Consider the following 12,293-nt stretch of genomic DNA (forward strand, 5'->3'; position numbering starts at 1 on the left):
AGATTGGGAGCCTATAACAACTATGAATGTTCTAACAGTGGGTCCTGGATAATAACAATTTCATAACACCCACACGCACCTTTGAATCTCTCTTCTGGAATCGCGCTCCTTGCAGCACATTCCTATCATTGGATTTGGCTCCTCCCAGAAAACCCATTATGGGAATCAGTGTTTATGGTGTATTTACCAGCCTCAGGCCCTGGGGGTCCACAGTATGTCAGTTTCTGTAGTGTAGTGGTTATCACGTTCGCTTAACACGCGAAAGGTCCCCAGCTCGAAACTGGGCAGAAACAGCTACCTCTGTCTCAATTCTTTGCCAGACAACGGTAATATCTGCATCTCCATTGATGTCGTTCACATTGAGTGCTTTTGGCAGATGTGGTGGCAACTTTGAGAAATTTACGGATGGCAAACTTTCCATTAGCTCTCAGGCTGTCACTGCTTTGTCTGTCACGCTCAGGCCAAGGTCATACAGGGCTCATCCCAGGGATTTGAAAGGAGACACCAGCAAAGAGAGGAACCTCCCAAATGGAAGCAGCATTAGAGATTCTGCCCGAGAGAGATTCTGCCCGAGAGAGATTTTGCCCGAGAGAGATTCTGCCCGAGGTATCCTATGCAGGTTGTTGCTTCTCTTTTTGAGAGATTTGGGACAGTAAGCTATTCCTCATTTTTCACAAAGGACTCCTCCAATGGGAAAAAAGGAATGGGACCCAACGTGTATTAGTGGGTCAGCAGAAGTGTCTTGTGCCACGGAGGTTTCTGTAGTGTAGTGGTTATCACGTTCGCTTCACACGCGAAAGGTCCCCAGCTCGAAACTGGGCAGAAACATCTTTATGCCATGATGCTTTTATCAAACACAGTGAGGTCCACCTGCTTGCGACTCAACTTATGTGTCTCCATTTGATATATTGGGTTTCAGAGACGGTGGTTCCAAGGCTGGATGAAGACAGTCACACTTGAGATCGTTCACAATGAGGGTTTTTGCAGATGGGGTGAAGAATTAGGGATGGCAACCTTTCCATTCGCTCTCAGGCAGAGTCACTGCTTTGCCTGTCACACTCAAGCTCAAGCCAAGGTCATGCAAGGCTCATCCCAGGGGTTTGAAAGGAGACAGCACCAAATAGAGGAACCTCCCAGATGGAAGCAGCATTACAGATTCTGAACTGCTTGTGGAACAGAAGATCATGATACCCTATGGTTCTTTGCTTTCTTCAGACTGGGAGGGACTTGCAGCCCTTTGTGAAAGAAAAGTTCACAACTTTGAGGTTTGATGAGTTCTGTTCCACCAGTGAGGCAGTGTCCTCAAGAGGGACCCGGAGGACAGTCCAGGAGTAGTATTCATCCCAAGTGCGGTATACTCGGAGCATATATGAAACCTTTGCAAATTGAGGGAACACAAAGTTGCCAATTTAAGCCCTCAGTCCAGTTGACTAGAGTAGAAAGCCAGTTTAACAAACCATTTGTCATCATCTCCCCAACAGAAAGTGTACAATGCGATAAACATCAGAACAGCGTCACCCGATGGCCGAGCTTGCTATGAAATCAGTCCTCGTTAGTATAGTGGCAAGTATCTCCGCCTGTCACGCGGAAGACCGGGGTTCAATTCCCCGACGAGGAGTCTATCGGTGTTTTCTGCTCAATTTCCACCACAGAGCAAATCAGAAGTAATGCTAGCTGTCAAGGGGAGGCTTTGATCCAGATTGGGAGCCTATAACAACTATGAATGTTCTAACAGTGGGTCCTGGATAATAACAATTTCATAACACCCACACGCACCTTTGAATCTCTCTTCTGGAATCGCGCTCCTTGCAGCACATTCCTATCATTGGATTTGGCTCCTCCCAGAAAACCCATTATGGGAATCAGTGTTTATGGTGTATTTACCAGCCTCAGGCCCTGGGGGTCCACAGTATGTCAGTTTCTGTAGTGTAGTGGTTATCACGTTCGCTTAACACGCGAAAGGTCCCCAGCTCGAAACTGGGCAGAAACAGCTACCTCTGTCTCAATTCTTTGCCAGACAACGGTAATATCTGCATCTCCATTGATGTCGTTCACATTGAGTGCTTTTGGCAGATGTGGTGGCAACTTTGAGAAATTTACGGATGGCAAACTTTCCATTAGCTCTCAGGCTGTCACTGCTTTGTCTGTCACGCTCAGGCCAAGGTCATACAGGGCTCATCCCAGGGATTTGAAAGGAGACACCAGCAAAGAGAGGAACCTCCCAAATGGAAGCAGCATTAGAGATTCTGCCCGAGAGAGATTCTGCCCGAGAGAGATTTTGCCCGAGAGAGATTCTGCCCGAGGTATCCTATGCAGGTTGTTGCTTCTCTTTTTGAGAGATTTGGGACAGTAAGCTATTCCTCATTTTTCACAAAGGACTCCTCCAATGGGAAAAAAGGAATGGGACCCAACGTGTATTAGTGGGTCAGCAGAAGTGTCTTGTGCCACGGAGGTTTCTGTAGTGTAGTGGTTATCACGTTCGCTTCACACGCGAAAGGTCCCCAGCTCGAAACTGGGCAGAAACATCTTTATGCCATGATGCTTTTATCAAACACAGTGAGGTCCACCTGCTTGCGACTCAACTTATGTGTCTCCATTTGATATATTGGGTTTCAGAGACGGTGGTTCCAAGGCTGGATGAAGACAGTCACACTTGAGATCGTTCACAATGAGGGTTTTTGCAGATGGGGTGAAGAATTAGGGATGGCAACCTTTCCATTCGCTCTCAGGCAGAGTCACTGCTTTGCCTGTCACACTCAAGCTCAAGCCAAGGTCATGCAAGGCTCATCCCAGGGGTTTGAAAGGAGACAGCACCAAATAGAGGAACCTCCCAGATGGAAGCAGCATTACAGATTCTGAACTGCTTGTGGAACAGAAGATCATGATACCCTATGGTTCTTTGCTTTCTTCAGACTGGGAGGGACTTGCAGCCCTTTGTGAAAGAAAAGTTCACAACTTTGAGGTTTGATGAGTTCTGTTCCACCAGTGAGGCAGTGTCCTCAAGAGGGACCCGGAGGACAGTCCAGGAGTAGTATTCATCCCAAGTGCGGTATACTCGGAGCATATATGAAACCTTTGCAAATTGAGGGAACACAAAGTTGCCAATTTAAGCCCTCAGTCCAGTTGACTAGAGTAGAAAGCCAGTTTAACAAACCATTTGTCATCATCTCCCCAACAGAAAGTGTACAATGCGATAAACATCAGAACAGCGTCACCCGATGGCCGAGCTTGCTATGAAATCAGTCCTCGTTAGTATAGTGGCAAGTATCTCCGCCTGTCACGCGGAAGACCGGGGTTCAATTCCCCGACGAGGAGTCTATCGGTGTTTTCTGCTCAATTTCCACCACAGAGCAAATCAGAAGTAATGCTAGCTGTCAAGGGGAGGCTTTGATCCAGATTGGGAGCCTATAACAACTATGAATGTTCTAACAGTGGGTCCTGGATAATAACAATTTCATAACACCCACACGCACCTTTGAATCTCTCTTCTGGAATCGCGCTCCTTGCAGCACATTCCTATCATTGGATTTGGCTCCTCCCAGAAAACCCATTATGGGAATCAGTGTTTATGGTGTATTTACCAGCCTCAGGCCCTGGGGGTCCACAGTATGTCAGTTTCTGTAGTGTAGTGGTTATCACGTTCGCTTAACGCGCGAAAGGTCCCCAGCTCGAAACTGGGCAGAAACAGCTACCTCTGTCTCAATTCTTTGCCAGACAATGGTAATATCTGCATCTCCATTGATGTCGTTCACAGTGAGTGCTTTTGGCAGATGTGGTGGCAACTTTGAGAAATTTACGGATGGCAAACTTTCCATTAGCTCTCAGGCTGTCACTGCTTTGTCTGTCACGCTCAGGCCAAGGTCATACAGGGCTCATCCCAGGGATTTGAAAGGAGACACCAGCAAAGAGAGGAACCTCCCAAATGGAAGCAGCATTAGAGATTCTGCCCGAGAGAGATTCTGCCCGAGAGAGATTTTGCCCGAGAGAGATTCTGCCCGAGGTATCCTATGCAGGTTGTTGCTTCTCTTTTTGAGAGATTTGGGACAGTAAGCTATTCCTCATTTTTCACAAAGGACTCCTCCAATGGGAAAAAAGGAATGGGACCCAACGTGTATTAATGGGTCAGCAGAAGTGTCTTGTGCCACGGAGGTTTCTGTAGTGTAGTGGTTATCACGTTCGCTTCACACGCGAAAGGTCCCCAGCTCGAAACTGGGCAGAAACATCTTTATGCCATGATGCTTTTATCAAACACAGTGAGGTCCACCTGCTTGCGACTCAACTTATGTGTCTCCATTTGATATATTGGGTTTCAGAGACGGTGGTTCCAAGGCTGGATGAAGACAGTCACACTTGAGATCGTTCACAATGAGGGTTTTTTGCAGATGGGGTGAAGAATTAGGGATGGCAACCTTTCCATTCGCTCTCAGGCAGAGTCACTGCTTTGCCTGTCACACTCAAGCTCAAGCCAAGGTCATGCAAGGCTCATCCCAGGGGTTTGAAAGGAGACAGCACCAAATAGAGGAACCTCCCAAATGGAAGCAGCATTACAGATTCTGAACTGCTTGTGGAACAGAAGATCATGATACCCTATGGTTCTTTGCTTTCTTCAGACTGGGAGGGACTTGCAGCCCCTTGTGAAAGAAAAGTTCACAACTTTGAGGTTTGATGAGTTCTGTTCCACCAGTGAGGCAGTGTCCTCAAGAGGGACCCGGAGGACAGTCCAGTAGTAGTATTCATCCCAAGTGCGGTATACTCGGAGCATATATGAAACCTTTGCAAATTGAGGGAACACAAAGTTGCCAATTTAAGCCCTCAGTCCAGTTGACTAGAGTAGAAAGCCAGTTTAACAAACCATTTGTCATCATCTCCCCAACAGAAAGTGTACAATGCGATAAACATCAGAACAGCGTCACCCGATGGCCGAGCTTGCTATGAAATCAGTCCTCGTTAGTATAGTGGCAAGTATCTCCGCCTGTCACGTGGAAGACCGGGGTTCAATTCCCCGACGAGGAGTCTATCGGTGTTTTCTGCTCAATTTCCACCACAGAGCAAATCAGAAGTAATGCTAGCTGTCAAGGGGAGGCTTTGATCCAGATTGGGAGCCTATAACAACTATGAATGTTCTAACAGTGGGTCCTGGATAATAACAATTTCATAACACCCACACGCACCTTTGAATCTCTCTTCTGGAATCGCGCTCCTTGCAGCACATTCCTATCATTGGATTTGGCTCCTCCCAGAAAACCCATTATGGGAATCAGTGTTTATGGTGTATTTACCAGCCTCAGGCCCTGGGGGTCCACAGTATGTCAGTTTCTGTAGTGTAGTGGTTATCACCTTCGCTTAACACGCGAAAGGTCCCCAGCTCGAAACTGGGCAGAAACAGCTACCTCTGTCTCAATTCTTTGCCAGACAACGGTAATATCTGCATCTCTATTGATGTCGTTCACATTGAGTGCTTTTGGCAGATGTGGTGGCAACTTTGAGAAATTTACGGATGGCAAACTTTCCATTAGCTCTCAGGCTGTCACTGCTTTGTCTGTCACGCTCAGGCCAAGGTCATACAGGGCTCATCCCAGGGATTTGAAAGGAGACACCAGCAAAGAGAGGAACCTCCCAAATGGAAGCAGCATTAGAGATTCTGCCCGAGAGAGATTCTGCCCGAGAGAGATTCTGCCCGAGAGAGATTTTGCCCGAGAGAGATTCTGCCCGAGGTATCCTATGCAGGTTGTTGCTTCTCTTTTTGAGAGATTTGGGACAGTAAGCTATTCCTCATTTTTCAATCAGTGTTTATGGTGTATTTACCAGCCTCAGGCCCTGGGGGTCCACAGTATGTCAGTTTCTGTAGTGTAGTGGTTATCACGTTCGCTTAACACGCGAAAGGTCCCCAGCTCGAAACTGGGCAGAAACAGCTACCTCTGTCTCAATTCTTTGCCAGACAATGGTAATATCTGCATCTCCATTGATGTCGTTCACAGTGAGTGCTTTTGGCAGATGTGGTGGCAACTTTGAGAAATTTACGGATGGCAAACTTTCCATTAGCTCTCAGGCTGTCACTGCTTTGTCTGTCACGCTCAGGCCAAGGTCATACAGGGCTCATCCCAGGGATTTGAAAGGAGACACCAGCAAAGAGAGGAACCTCCCAAATGGAAGCAGCATTAGAGATTCTGCCCGAGAGAGATTCTGCCCGAGAGAGATTTTGCCCGAGAGAGATTCTGCCCGAGGTATCCTATGCAGGTTGTTGCTTCTCTTTTTGAGAGATTTGGGACAGTAAGCTATTCCTCATTTTTCACAAAGGACTCCTCCAATGGGAAAAAAGGAATGGGACCCAACGTGTATTAATGGGTCAGCAGAAGTGTCTTGTGCCACGGAGGTTTCTGTAGTGTAGTGGTTATCACGTTCGCTTCACACGCGAAAGGTCCCCAGCTCGAAACTGGGCAGAAACATCTTTATGCCATGATGCTTTTATCAAACACAGTGAGGTCCACCTGCTTGCGACTCAACTTATGTGTCTCCATTTGATATATTGGGTTTCAGAGACGGTGGTTCCAAGGCTGGATGAAGACAGTCACACTTGAGATCGTTCACAATGAGGGTTTTTTGCAGATGGGGTGAAGAATTAGGGATGGCAACCTTTCAATTCGCTCTCAGGCAGAGTCACTGCTTTGCCTGTCACACTCAAGCTCAAGCCAAGGTCATGCAAGGCTCATCCCAGGGGTTTGAAAGGAGACAGCACCAAATAGAGGAACCTCCCAAATGGAAGCAGCATTACAGATTCTGAACTGCTTGTGGAACAGAAGATCATGATACCCTATGGTTCTTTGCTTTCTTCAGACTGGGAGGGACTTGCAGCCCCTTGTGAAAGAAAAGTTCACAACTTTGAGGTTTGATGAGTTCTGTTCCACCAGTGAGGCAGTGTCCTCAAGAGGGACCCGGAGGACAGTCCAGTAGTAGTATTCATCCCAAGTGCGGTATACTCGGAGCATATATGAAACCTTTGCAAATTGAGGGAACACAAAGTTGCCAATTTAAGCCCTCAGTCCAGTTGACTAGAGTAGAAAGCCAGTTTAACAAACCATTTGTCATCATCTCCCCAACAGAAAGTGTACAATGCGATAAACATCAGAACAGCGTCACCCGATGGCCGAGCTTGCTATGAAATCAGTCCTCGTTAGTATAGTGGCAAGTATCTCCGCCTGTCACGTGGAAGACCGGGGTTCAATTCCCCGACGAGGAGTCTATCGGTGTTTTCTGCTCAATTTCCACCACAGAGCAAATCAGAAGTAATGCTAGCTGTCAAGGGGAGGCTTTGATCCAGATTGGGAGCCTATAACAACTATGAATGTTCTAACAGTGGGTCCTGGATAATAACAATTTCATAACACCCACACGCACCTTTGAATCTCTCTTCTGGAATCGCGCTCCTTGCAGCACATTCCTATCATTGGATTTGGCTCCTCCCAGAAAACCCATTATGGGAATCAGTGTTTATGGTGTATTTACCAGCCTCAGGCCCTGGGGGTCCACAGTATGTCAGTTTCTGTAGTGTAGTGGTTATCACCTTCGCTTAACACGCGAAAGGTCCCCAGCTCGAAACTGGGCAGAAACAGCTACCTCTGTCTCAATTCTTTGCCAGACAACGGTAATATCTGCATCTCTATTGATGTCGTTCACATTGAGTGCTTTTGGCAGATGTGGTGGCAACTTTGAGAAATTTACGGATGGCAAACTTTCCATTAGCTCTCAGGCTGTCACTGCTTTGTCTGTCACGCTCAGGCCAAGGTCATACAGGGCTCATCCCAGGGATTTGAAAGGAGACACCAGCAAAGAGAGGAACCTCCCAAATGGAAGCAGCATTAGAGATTCTGCCCGAGAGAGATTCTGCCCGAGAGAGATTCTGCCCGAGAGAGATTTTGCCCGAGAGAGATTCTGCCCGAGGTATCCTATGCAGGTTGTTGCTTCTCTTTTTGAGAGATTTGGGACAGTAAGCTATTCCTCATTTTTCAATCAGTGTTTATGGTGTATTTACCAGCCTCAGGCCCTGGGGGTCCACAGTATGTCAGTTTCTGTAGTGTAGTGGTTATCACGTTCGCTTAACACGCGAAAGGTCCCCAGCTCGAAACTGGGCAGAAACAGCTACCTCTGTCTCAATTCTTTGCCAGACAACGGTAATATCTGCATCTCCATTGATGTCGTTCACATTGAGTGCTTTTGGCAGATGTGGTGGCAACTTTGAGAAATTTACGGATGGCAAACTTTCCATTAGCTCTCAGGCTGTCACTGCTTTGTCTGTCACGCTCAGGCCAAGGTCATACAGGGCTCATCCCAGGGATTTGAAAGGAGACACCAGCAAAGAGAGGAACCTCCCAAATGGAAGCAGCATTAGAGATTCTGCCCGAGAGAGATTCTGCCCGAGGTATCCTATGCAGGTTGTTGCTTCTCTTTTTGAGAGATTTGGGACAGTAAGCTATTCCTCATTTTTCACAAAGGACTCCTCCAATGGGAAAAAAGGAATGGGACCCAACGTGTATTAGTGGGTCAGCAGAAGTGTCTTGTGCCACGGAGGTTTCTGTAGTGTAGTGGTTATCACATTCGCTTCACACGCGAAAGGTCCCCAGCTCGAAACTGGGCAGAAACATCTTTATGCCATGATGCTTTTATCAAACACAGTGAGGTCCACCTGCTTGCGACTCAACTTATGTGTCTCCATTTGATATATTGGGTTTCAGAGACGGTGGTTCCAAGGCTGGATGAAGACAGTCACACTTGAGATCGTTCACAATGAGGGTTTTTGCAGATGGGGTGAAGAATTAGGGATGGCAACCTTTCCATTCGCTCTCAGGCAGAGTCACTGCTTTGCCTGTCACACTCAAGCTCAAGCCAAGGTCATGCAAGGCTCATCCCAGGGGTTTGAAAGGAGACAGCACCAAATAGAGGAACCTCCCAGATGGAAGCAGCATTACAGATTCTGAACTGCTTGTGGAACAGAAGATCATGATACCCTATGGTTCTTTGCTTTCTTCAGACTGGGAGGGACTTGCAGCCCTTTGTGAAAGAAAAGTTCACAACTTTGAGGTTTGATGAGTTCTGTTCCACCAGTGAGGCAGTGTCCTCAAGAGGGACCCGGAGGACAGTCCAGGAGTAGTATTCATCCCAAGTGCGGTATACTCGGAGCATATATGAAACCTTTGCAAATTGAGGGAACACAAAGTTGCCAATTTAAGCCCTCAGTCCAGTTGACTAGAGTAGAAAGCCAGTTTAACAAACCATTTGTCATCATCTCCCCAACAGAAAGTGTACAATGCGATAAACATCAGAACAGCGTCACCCGATGGCCGAGCTTGCTATGAAATCAGTCCTCGTTAGTATAGTGGCAAGTATCTCCGCCTGTCACGCGGAAGACCGGGGTTCAATTCCCCGACGAGGAGTCTATCGGTGTTTTCTGCTCAATTTCCACCACAGAGCAAATCAGAAGTAATGCTAGCTGTCAAGGGGAGGCTTTGATCCAGATTGGGAGCCTATAACAACTATGAATGTTCTAACAGTGGGTCCTGGATAATAACAATTTCATAACACCCACACGCACCTTTGAATCTCTCTTCTGGAATCGCGCTCCTTGCAGCACATTCCTATCATTGGATTTGGCTCCTCCCAGAAAACCCATTATGGGAATCAGTGTTTATGGTGTATTTACCAGCCTCAGGCCCTGGGGGTCCACAGTATGTCAGTTTCTGTAGTGTAGTGGTTATCACGTTCGCTTAACACGCGAAAGGTCCCCAGCTCGAAACTGGGCAGAAACAGCTACCTCTGTCTCAATTCTTTGCCAGACAACGGTAATATCTGCATCTCCATTGATGTCGTTCACATTGAGTGCTTTTGGCAGATGTGGTGGCAACTTTGAGAAATTTACGGATGGCAAACTTTCCATTAGCTCTCAGGCTGTCACTGCTTTGTCTGTCACGCTCAGGCCAAGGTCATACAGGGCTCATCCCAGGGATTTGAAAGGAGACACCAGCAAAGAGAGGAACCTCCCAAATGGAAGCAGCATTAGAGATTCTGCCCGAGAGAGATTCTGCCCGAGAGAGATTTTGCCCGAGAGAGATTCTGCCCGAGGTATCCTATGCAGGTTGTTGCTTCTCTTTTTGAGAGATTTGGGACAGTAAGCTATTCCTCATTTTTCACAAAGGACTCCTCCAATGGGAAAAAAGGAATGGGACCCAACGTGTATTAGTGGGTCAGCAGAAGTGTCTTGTGCCACGGAGGTTTCTGTAGTGTAGTGGTTATCACGTTCGCTTCACACGCGAAAGGTCCCCAGCTCGAAACTGGGCAGAAACATCTTTATGCCATGATGCTTTTATCAAACACAGTGAGGTCCACCTGCTTGCGACTCAACTTATGTGTCTCCATTTGATATATTGGGTTTCAGAGACGGTGGTTCCAAGGCTGGATGAAGACAGTCACACTTGAGATCGTTCACAATGAGGGTTTTTGCAGATGGGGTGAAGAATTAGGGATGGCAACCTTTCCATTCGCTCTCAGGCAGAGTCACTGCTTTGCCTGTCACACTCAAGCTCAAGCCAAGGTCATGCAAGGCTCATCCCAGGGGTTTGAAAGGAGACAGCACCAAATAGAGGAACCTCCCAGATGGAAGCAGCATTACAGATTCTGAACTGCTTGTGGAACAGAAGATCATGATACCCTATGGTTCTTTGCTTTCTTCAGACTGGGAGGGACTTGCAGCCCTTTGTGAAAGAAAAGTTCACAACTTTGAGGTTTGATGAGTTCTGTTCCACCAGTGAGGCAGTGTCCTCAAGAGGGACCCGGAGGACAGTCCAGGAGTAGTATTCATCCCAAGTGCGGTATACTCGGAGCATATATGAAACCTTTGCAAATTGAGGGAACACAAAGTTGCCAATTTAAGCCCTCAGTCCAGTTGACTAGAGTAGAAAGCCAGTTTAACAAACCATTTGTCATCATCTCCCCAACAGAAAGTGTACAATGCGATAAACATCAGAACAGCGTCACCCGATGGCCGAGCTTGCTATGAAATCAGTCCTCGTTAGTATAGTGGCAAGTATCTCCGCCTGTCACGCGGAAGACCGGGGTTCAATTCCCCGACGAGGAGTCTATCGGTGTTTTCTGCTCAATTTCCACCACAGAGCAAATCAGAAGTAATGCTAGCTGTCAAGGGGAGGCTTTGATCCAGATTGGGAGCCTATAACAACTATGAATGTTCTAACAGTGGGTCCTGGATAATAACAATTTCATAACACCCACACGCACCTTTGAATCTCTCTTCTGGAATCGCGCTCCTTGCAGCACATTCCTATCATTGGATTTGGCTCCTCCCAGAAAACCCATTATGGGAATCAGTGTTTATGGTGTATTTACCAGCCTCAGGCCCTGGGGGTCCACAGTATGTCAGTTTCTGTAGTGTAGTGGTTATCACGTTCGCTTAACACGCGAAAGGTCCCCAGCTCGAAACTGGGCAGAAACAGCTACCTCTGTCTCAATTCTTTGCCAGACAACGGTAATATCTGCATCTCCATTGATGTCGTTCACATTGAGTGCTTTTGGCAGATGTGGTGGCAACTTTGAGAAATTTACGGATGGCAAACTTTCCATTAGCTCTCAGGCTGTCACTGCTTTGTCTGTCACGCTCAGGCCAAGGTCATACAGGGCTCATCCCAGGGATTTGAAAGGAGACACCAGCAAAGAGAGGAACCTCCCAAATGGAAGCAGCATTAGAGATTCTGCCCGAGAGAGATTCTGCCCGAGAGAGATTTTGCCCGAGAGAGATTCTGCCCGAGGTATCCTATGCAGGTTGTTGCTTCTCTTTTTGAGAGATTTGGGACAGTAAGCTATTCCTCATTTTTCACAAAGGACTCCTCCAATGGGAAAAAAGGAATGGGACCCAACGTGTATTAGTGGGTCAGCAGAAGTGTCTTGTGCCACGGAGGTTTCTGTAGTGTAGTGGTTATCACGTTCGCTTCACACGCGAAAGGTCCCCAGCTCGAAACTGGGCAGAAACATCTTTATGCCATGATGCTTTTATCAAACACAGTGAGGTCCACCTGCTTGCGACTCAACTTATGTGTCTCCATTTGATATATTGGGTTTCAGAGACGGTGGTTCCAAGGCTGGATGAAGACAGTCACACTTGAGATCGTTCACAATGAGGGTTTTTGCAGATGGGGTGAAGAATTAGGGATGGCAACCTTTCCATTCGCTCTCAGGCAGAGTCACTGCTTTGCCTGTCACACTCAAGCTCAAGCCAAGGTCATGCAAGGCTC

The 12,293-nt window shown here is 47.3% G+C and overlaps 22 non-coding genes across 22 annotated transcripts; all 22 read left to right on the forward strand.

Annotated features, from left to right (window-relative positions):
- The first annotated feature begins 220 nt into the window (after positions 1 to 220).
- On the forward strand, positions 221 to 293 carry trnav-aac (transfer RNA valine (anticodon AAC)). Its single transcript has one exon. It is a non-coding gene; the product is annotated as a tRNA-Val (tRNA).
- A 462-nt stretch (positions 294 to 755) lies between these two features.
- trnav-cac (transfer RNA valine (anticodon CAC)) lies at positions 756 to 828 on the forward strand. Its single transcript has one exon. It is a non-coding gene; the product is annotated as a tRNA-Val (tRNA).
- A 718-nt stretch (positions 829 to 1,546) lies between these two features.
- trnad-guc (transfer RNA aspartic acid (anticodon GUC)) lies at positions 1,547 to 1,618 on the forward strand. The gene has a single exon. It is a non-coding gene; the product is annotated as a tRNA-Asp (tRNA).
- Positions 1,619 to 1,917: 299 nt separating this feature from the next.
- Positions 1,918 to 1,990, forward strand: trnav-aac (transfer RNA valine (anticodon AAC)). Its single transcript has one exon. It is a non-coding gene; the product is annotated as a tRNA-Val (tRNA).
- Positions 1,991 to 2,452: 462 nt separating this feature from the next.
- trnav-cac (transfer RNA valine (anticodon CAC)) lies at positions 2,453 to 2,525 on the forward strand. The gene has a single exon. It is a non-coding gene; the product is annotated as a tRNA-Val (tRNA).
- A 718-nt stretch (positions 2,526 to 3,243) lies between these two features.
- On the forward strand, positions 3,244 to 3,315 carry trnad-guc (transfer RNA aspartic acid (anticodon GUC)). Its single transcript has one exon. It is a non-coding gene; the product is annotated as a tRNA-Asp (tRNA).
- A 299-nt stretch (positions 3,316 to 3,614) lies between these two features.
- Positions 3,615 to 3,687, forward strand: trnav-aac (transfer RNA valine (anticodon AAC)). Its single transcript has one exon. It is a non-coding gene; the product is annotated as a tRNA-Val (tRNA).
- Positions 3,688 to 4,149: 462 nt separating this feature from the next.
- On the forward strand, positions 4,150 to 4,222 carry trnav-cac (transfer RNA valine (anticodon CAC)). The gene has a single exon. It is a non-coding gene; the product is annotated as a tRNA-Val (tRNA).
- A 719-nt stretch (positions 4,223 to 4,941) lies between these two features.
- Positions 4,942 to 5,013, forward strand: trnad-guc (transfer RNA aspartic acid (anticodon GUC)). The gene has a single exon. It is a non-coding gene; the product is annotated as a tRNA-Asp (tRNA).
- Positions 5,014 to 5,312: 299 nt separating this feature from the next.
- Positions 5,313 to 5,385, forward strand: trnav-aac (transfer RNA valine (anticodon AAC)). The gene has a single exon. It is a non-coding gene; the product is annotated as a tRNA-Val (tRNA).
- Positions 5,386 to 5,838: 453 nt separating this feature from the next.
- On the forward strand, positions 5,839 to 5,911 carry trnav-aac (transfer RNA valine (anticodon AAC)). The gene has a single exon. It is a non-coding gene; the product is annotated as a tRNA-Val (tRNA).
- A 462-nt stretch (positions 5,912 to 6,373) lies between these two features.
- trnav-cac (transfer RNA valine (anticodon CAC)) lies at positions 6,374 to 6,446 on the forward strand. Its single transcript has one exon. It is a non-coding gene; the product is annotated as a tRNA-Val (tRNA).
- A 719-nt stretch (positions 6,447 to 7,165) lies between these two features.
- trnad-guc (transfer RNA aspartic acid (anticodon GUC)) lies at positions 7,166 to 7,237 on the forward strand. Its single transcript has one exon. It is a non-coding gene; the product is annotated as a tRNA-Asp (tRNA).
- Positions 7,238 to 7,536: 299 nt separating this feature from the next.
- Positions 7,537 to 7,609, forward strand: trnav-aac (transfer RNA valine (anticodon AAC)). Its single transcript has one exon. It is a non-coding gene; the product is annotated as a tRNA-Val (tRNA).
- A 453-nt stretch (positions 7,610 to 8,062) lies between these two features.
- trnav-aac (transfer RNA valine (anticodon AAC)) lies at positions 8,063 to 8,135 on the forward strand. Its single transcript has one exon. It is a non-coding gene; the product is annotated as a tRNA-Val (tRNA).
- Positions 8,136 to 8,565: 430 nt separating this feature from the next.
- trnav-cac (transfer RNA valine (anticodon CAC)) lies at positions 8,566 to 8,638 on the forward strand. The gene has a single exon. It is a non-coding gene; the product is annotated as a tRNA-Val (tRNA).
- A 718-nt stretch (positions 8,639 to 9,356) lies between these two features.
- trnad-guc (transfer RNA aspartic acid (anticodon GUC)) lies at positions 9,357 to 9,428 on the forward strand. Its single transcript has one exon. It is a non-coding gene; the product is annotated as a tRNA-Asp (tRNA).
- Positions 9,429 to 9,727: 299 nt separating this feature from the next.
- trnav-aac (transfer RNA valine (anticodon AAC)) lies at positions 9,728 to 9,800 on the forward strand. The gene has a single exon. It is a non-coding gene; the product is annotated as a tRNA-Val (tRNA).
- Positions 9,801 to 10,262: 462 nt separating this feature from the next.
- Positions 10,263 to 10,335, forward strand: trnav-cac (transfer RNA valine (anticodon CAC)). Its single transcript has one exon. It is a non-coding gene; the product is annotated as a tRNA-Val (tRNA).
- Positions 10,336 to 11,053: 718 nt separating this feature from the next.
- Positions 11,054 to 11,125, forward strand: trnad-guc (transfer RNA aspartic acid (anticodon GUC)). Its single transcript has one exon. It is a non-coding gene; the product is annotated as a tRNA-Asp (tRNA).
- Positions 11,126 to 11,424: 299 nt separating this feature from the next.
- Positions 11,425 to 11,497, forward strand: trnav-aac (transfer RNA valine (anticodon AAC)). Its single transcript has one exon. It is a non-coding gene; the product is annotated as a tRNA-Val (tRNA).
- A 462-nt stretch (positions 11,498 to 11,959) lies between these two features.
- Positions 11,960 to 12,032, forward strand: trnav-cac (transfer RNA valine (anticodon CAC)). The gene has a single exon. It is a non-coding gene; the product is annotated as a tRNA-Val (tRNA).
- Positions 12,033 to 12,293: the final 261 nt, after the last annotated feature.

Source organism: Paralichthys olivaceus, chromosome 2 (genome assembly GCF_024713975.1).
Source record: "Paralichthys olivaceus isolate ysfri-2021 chromosome 2, ASM2471397v2, whole genome shotgun sequence".
Classification (NCBI taxonomy): Eukaryota; Metazoa; Chordata; class Actinopteri; order Pleuronectiformes; family Paralichthyidae; genus Paralichthys; species Paralichthys olivaceus.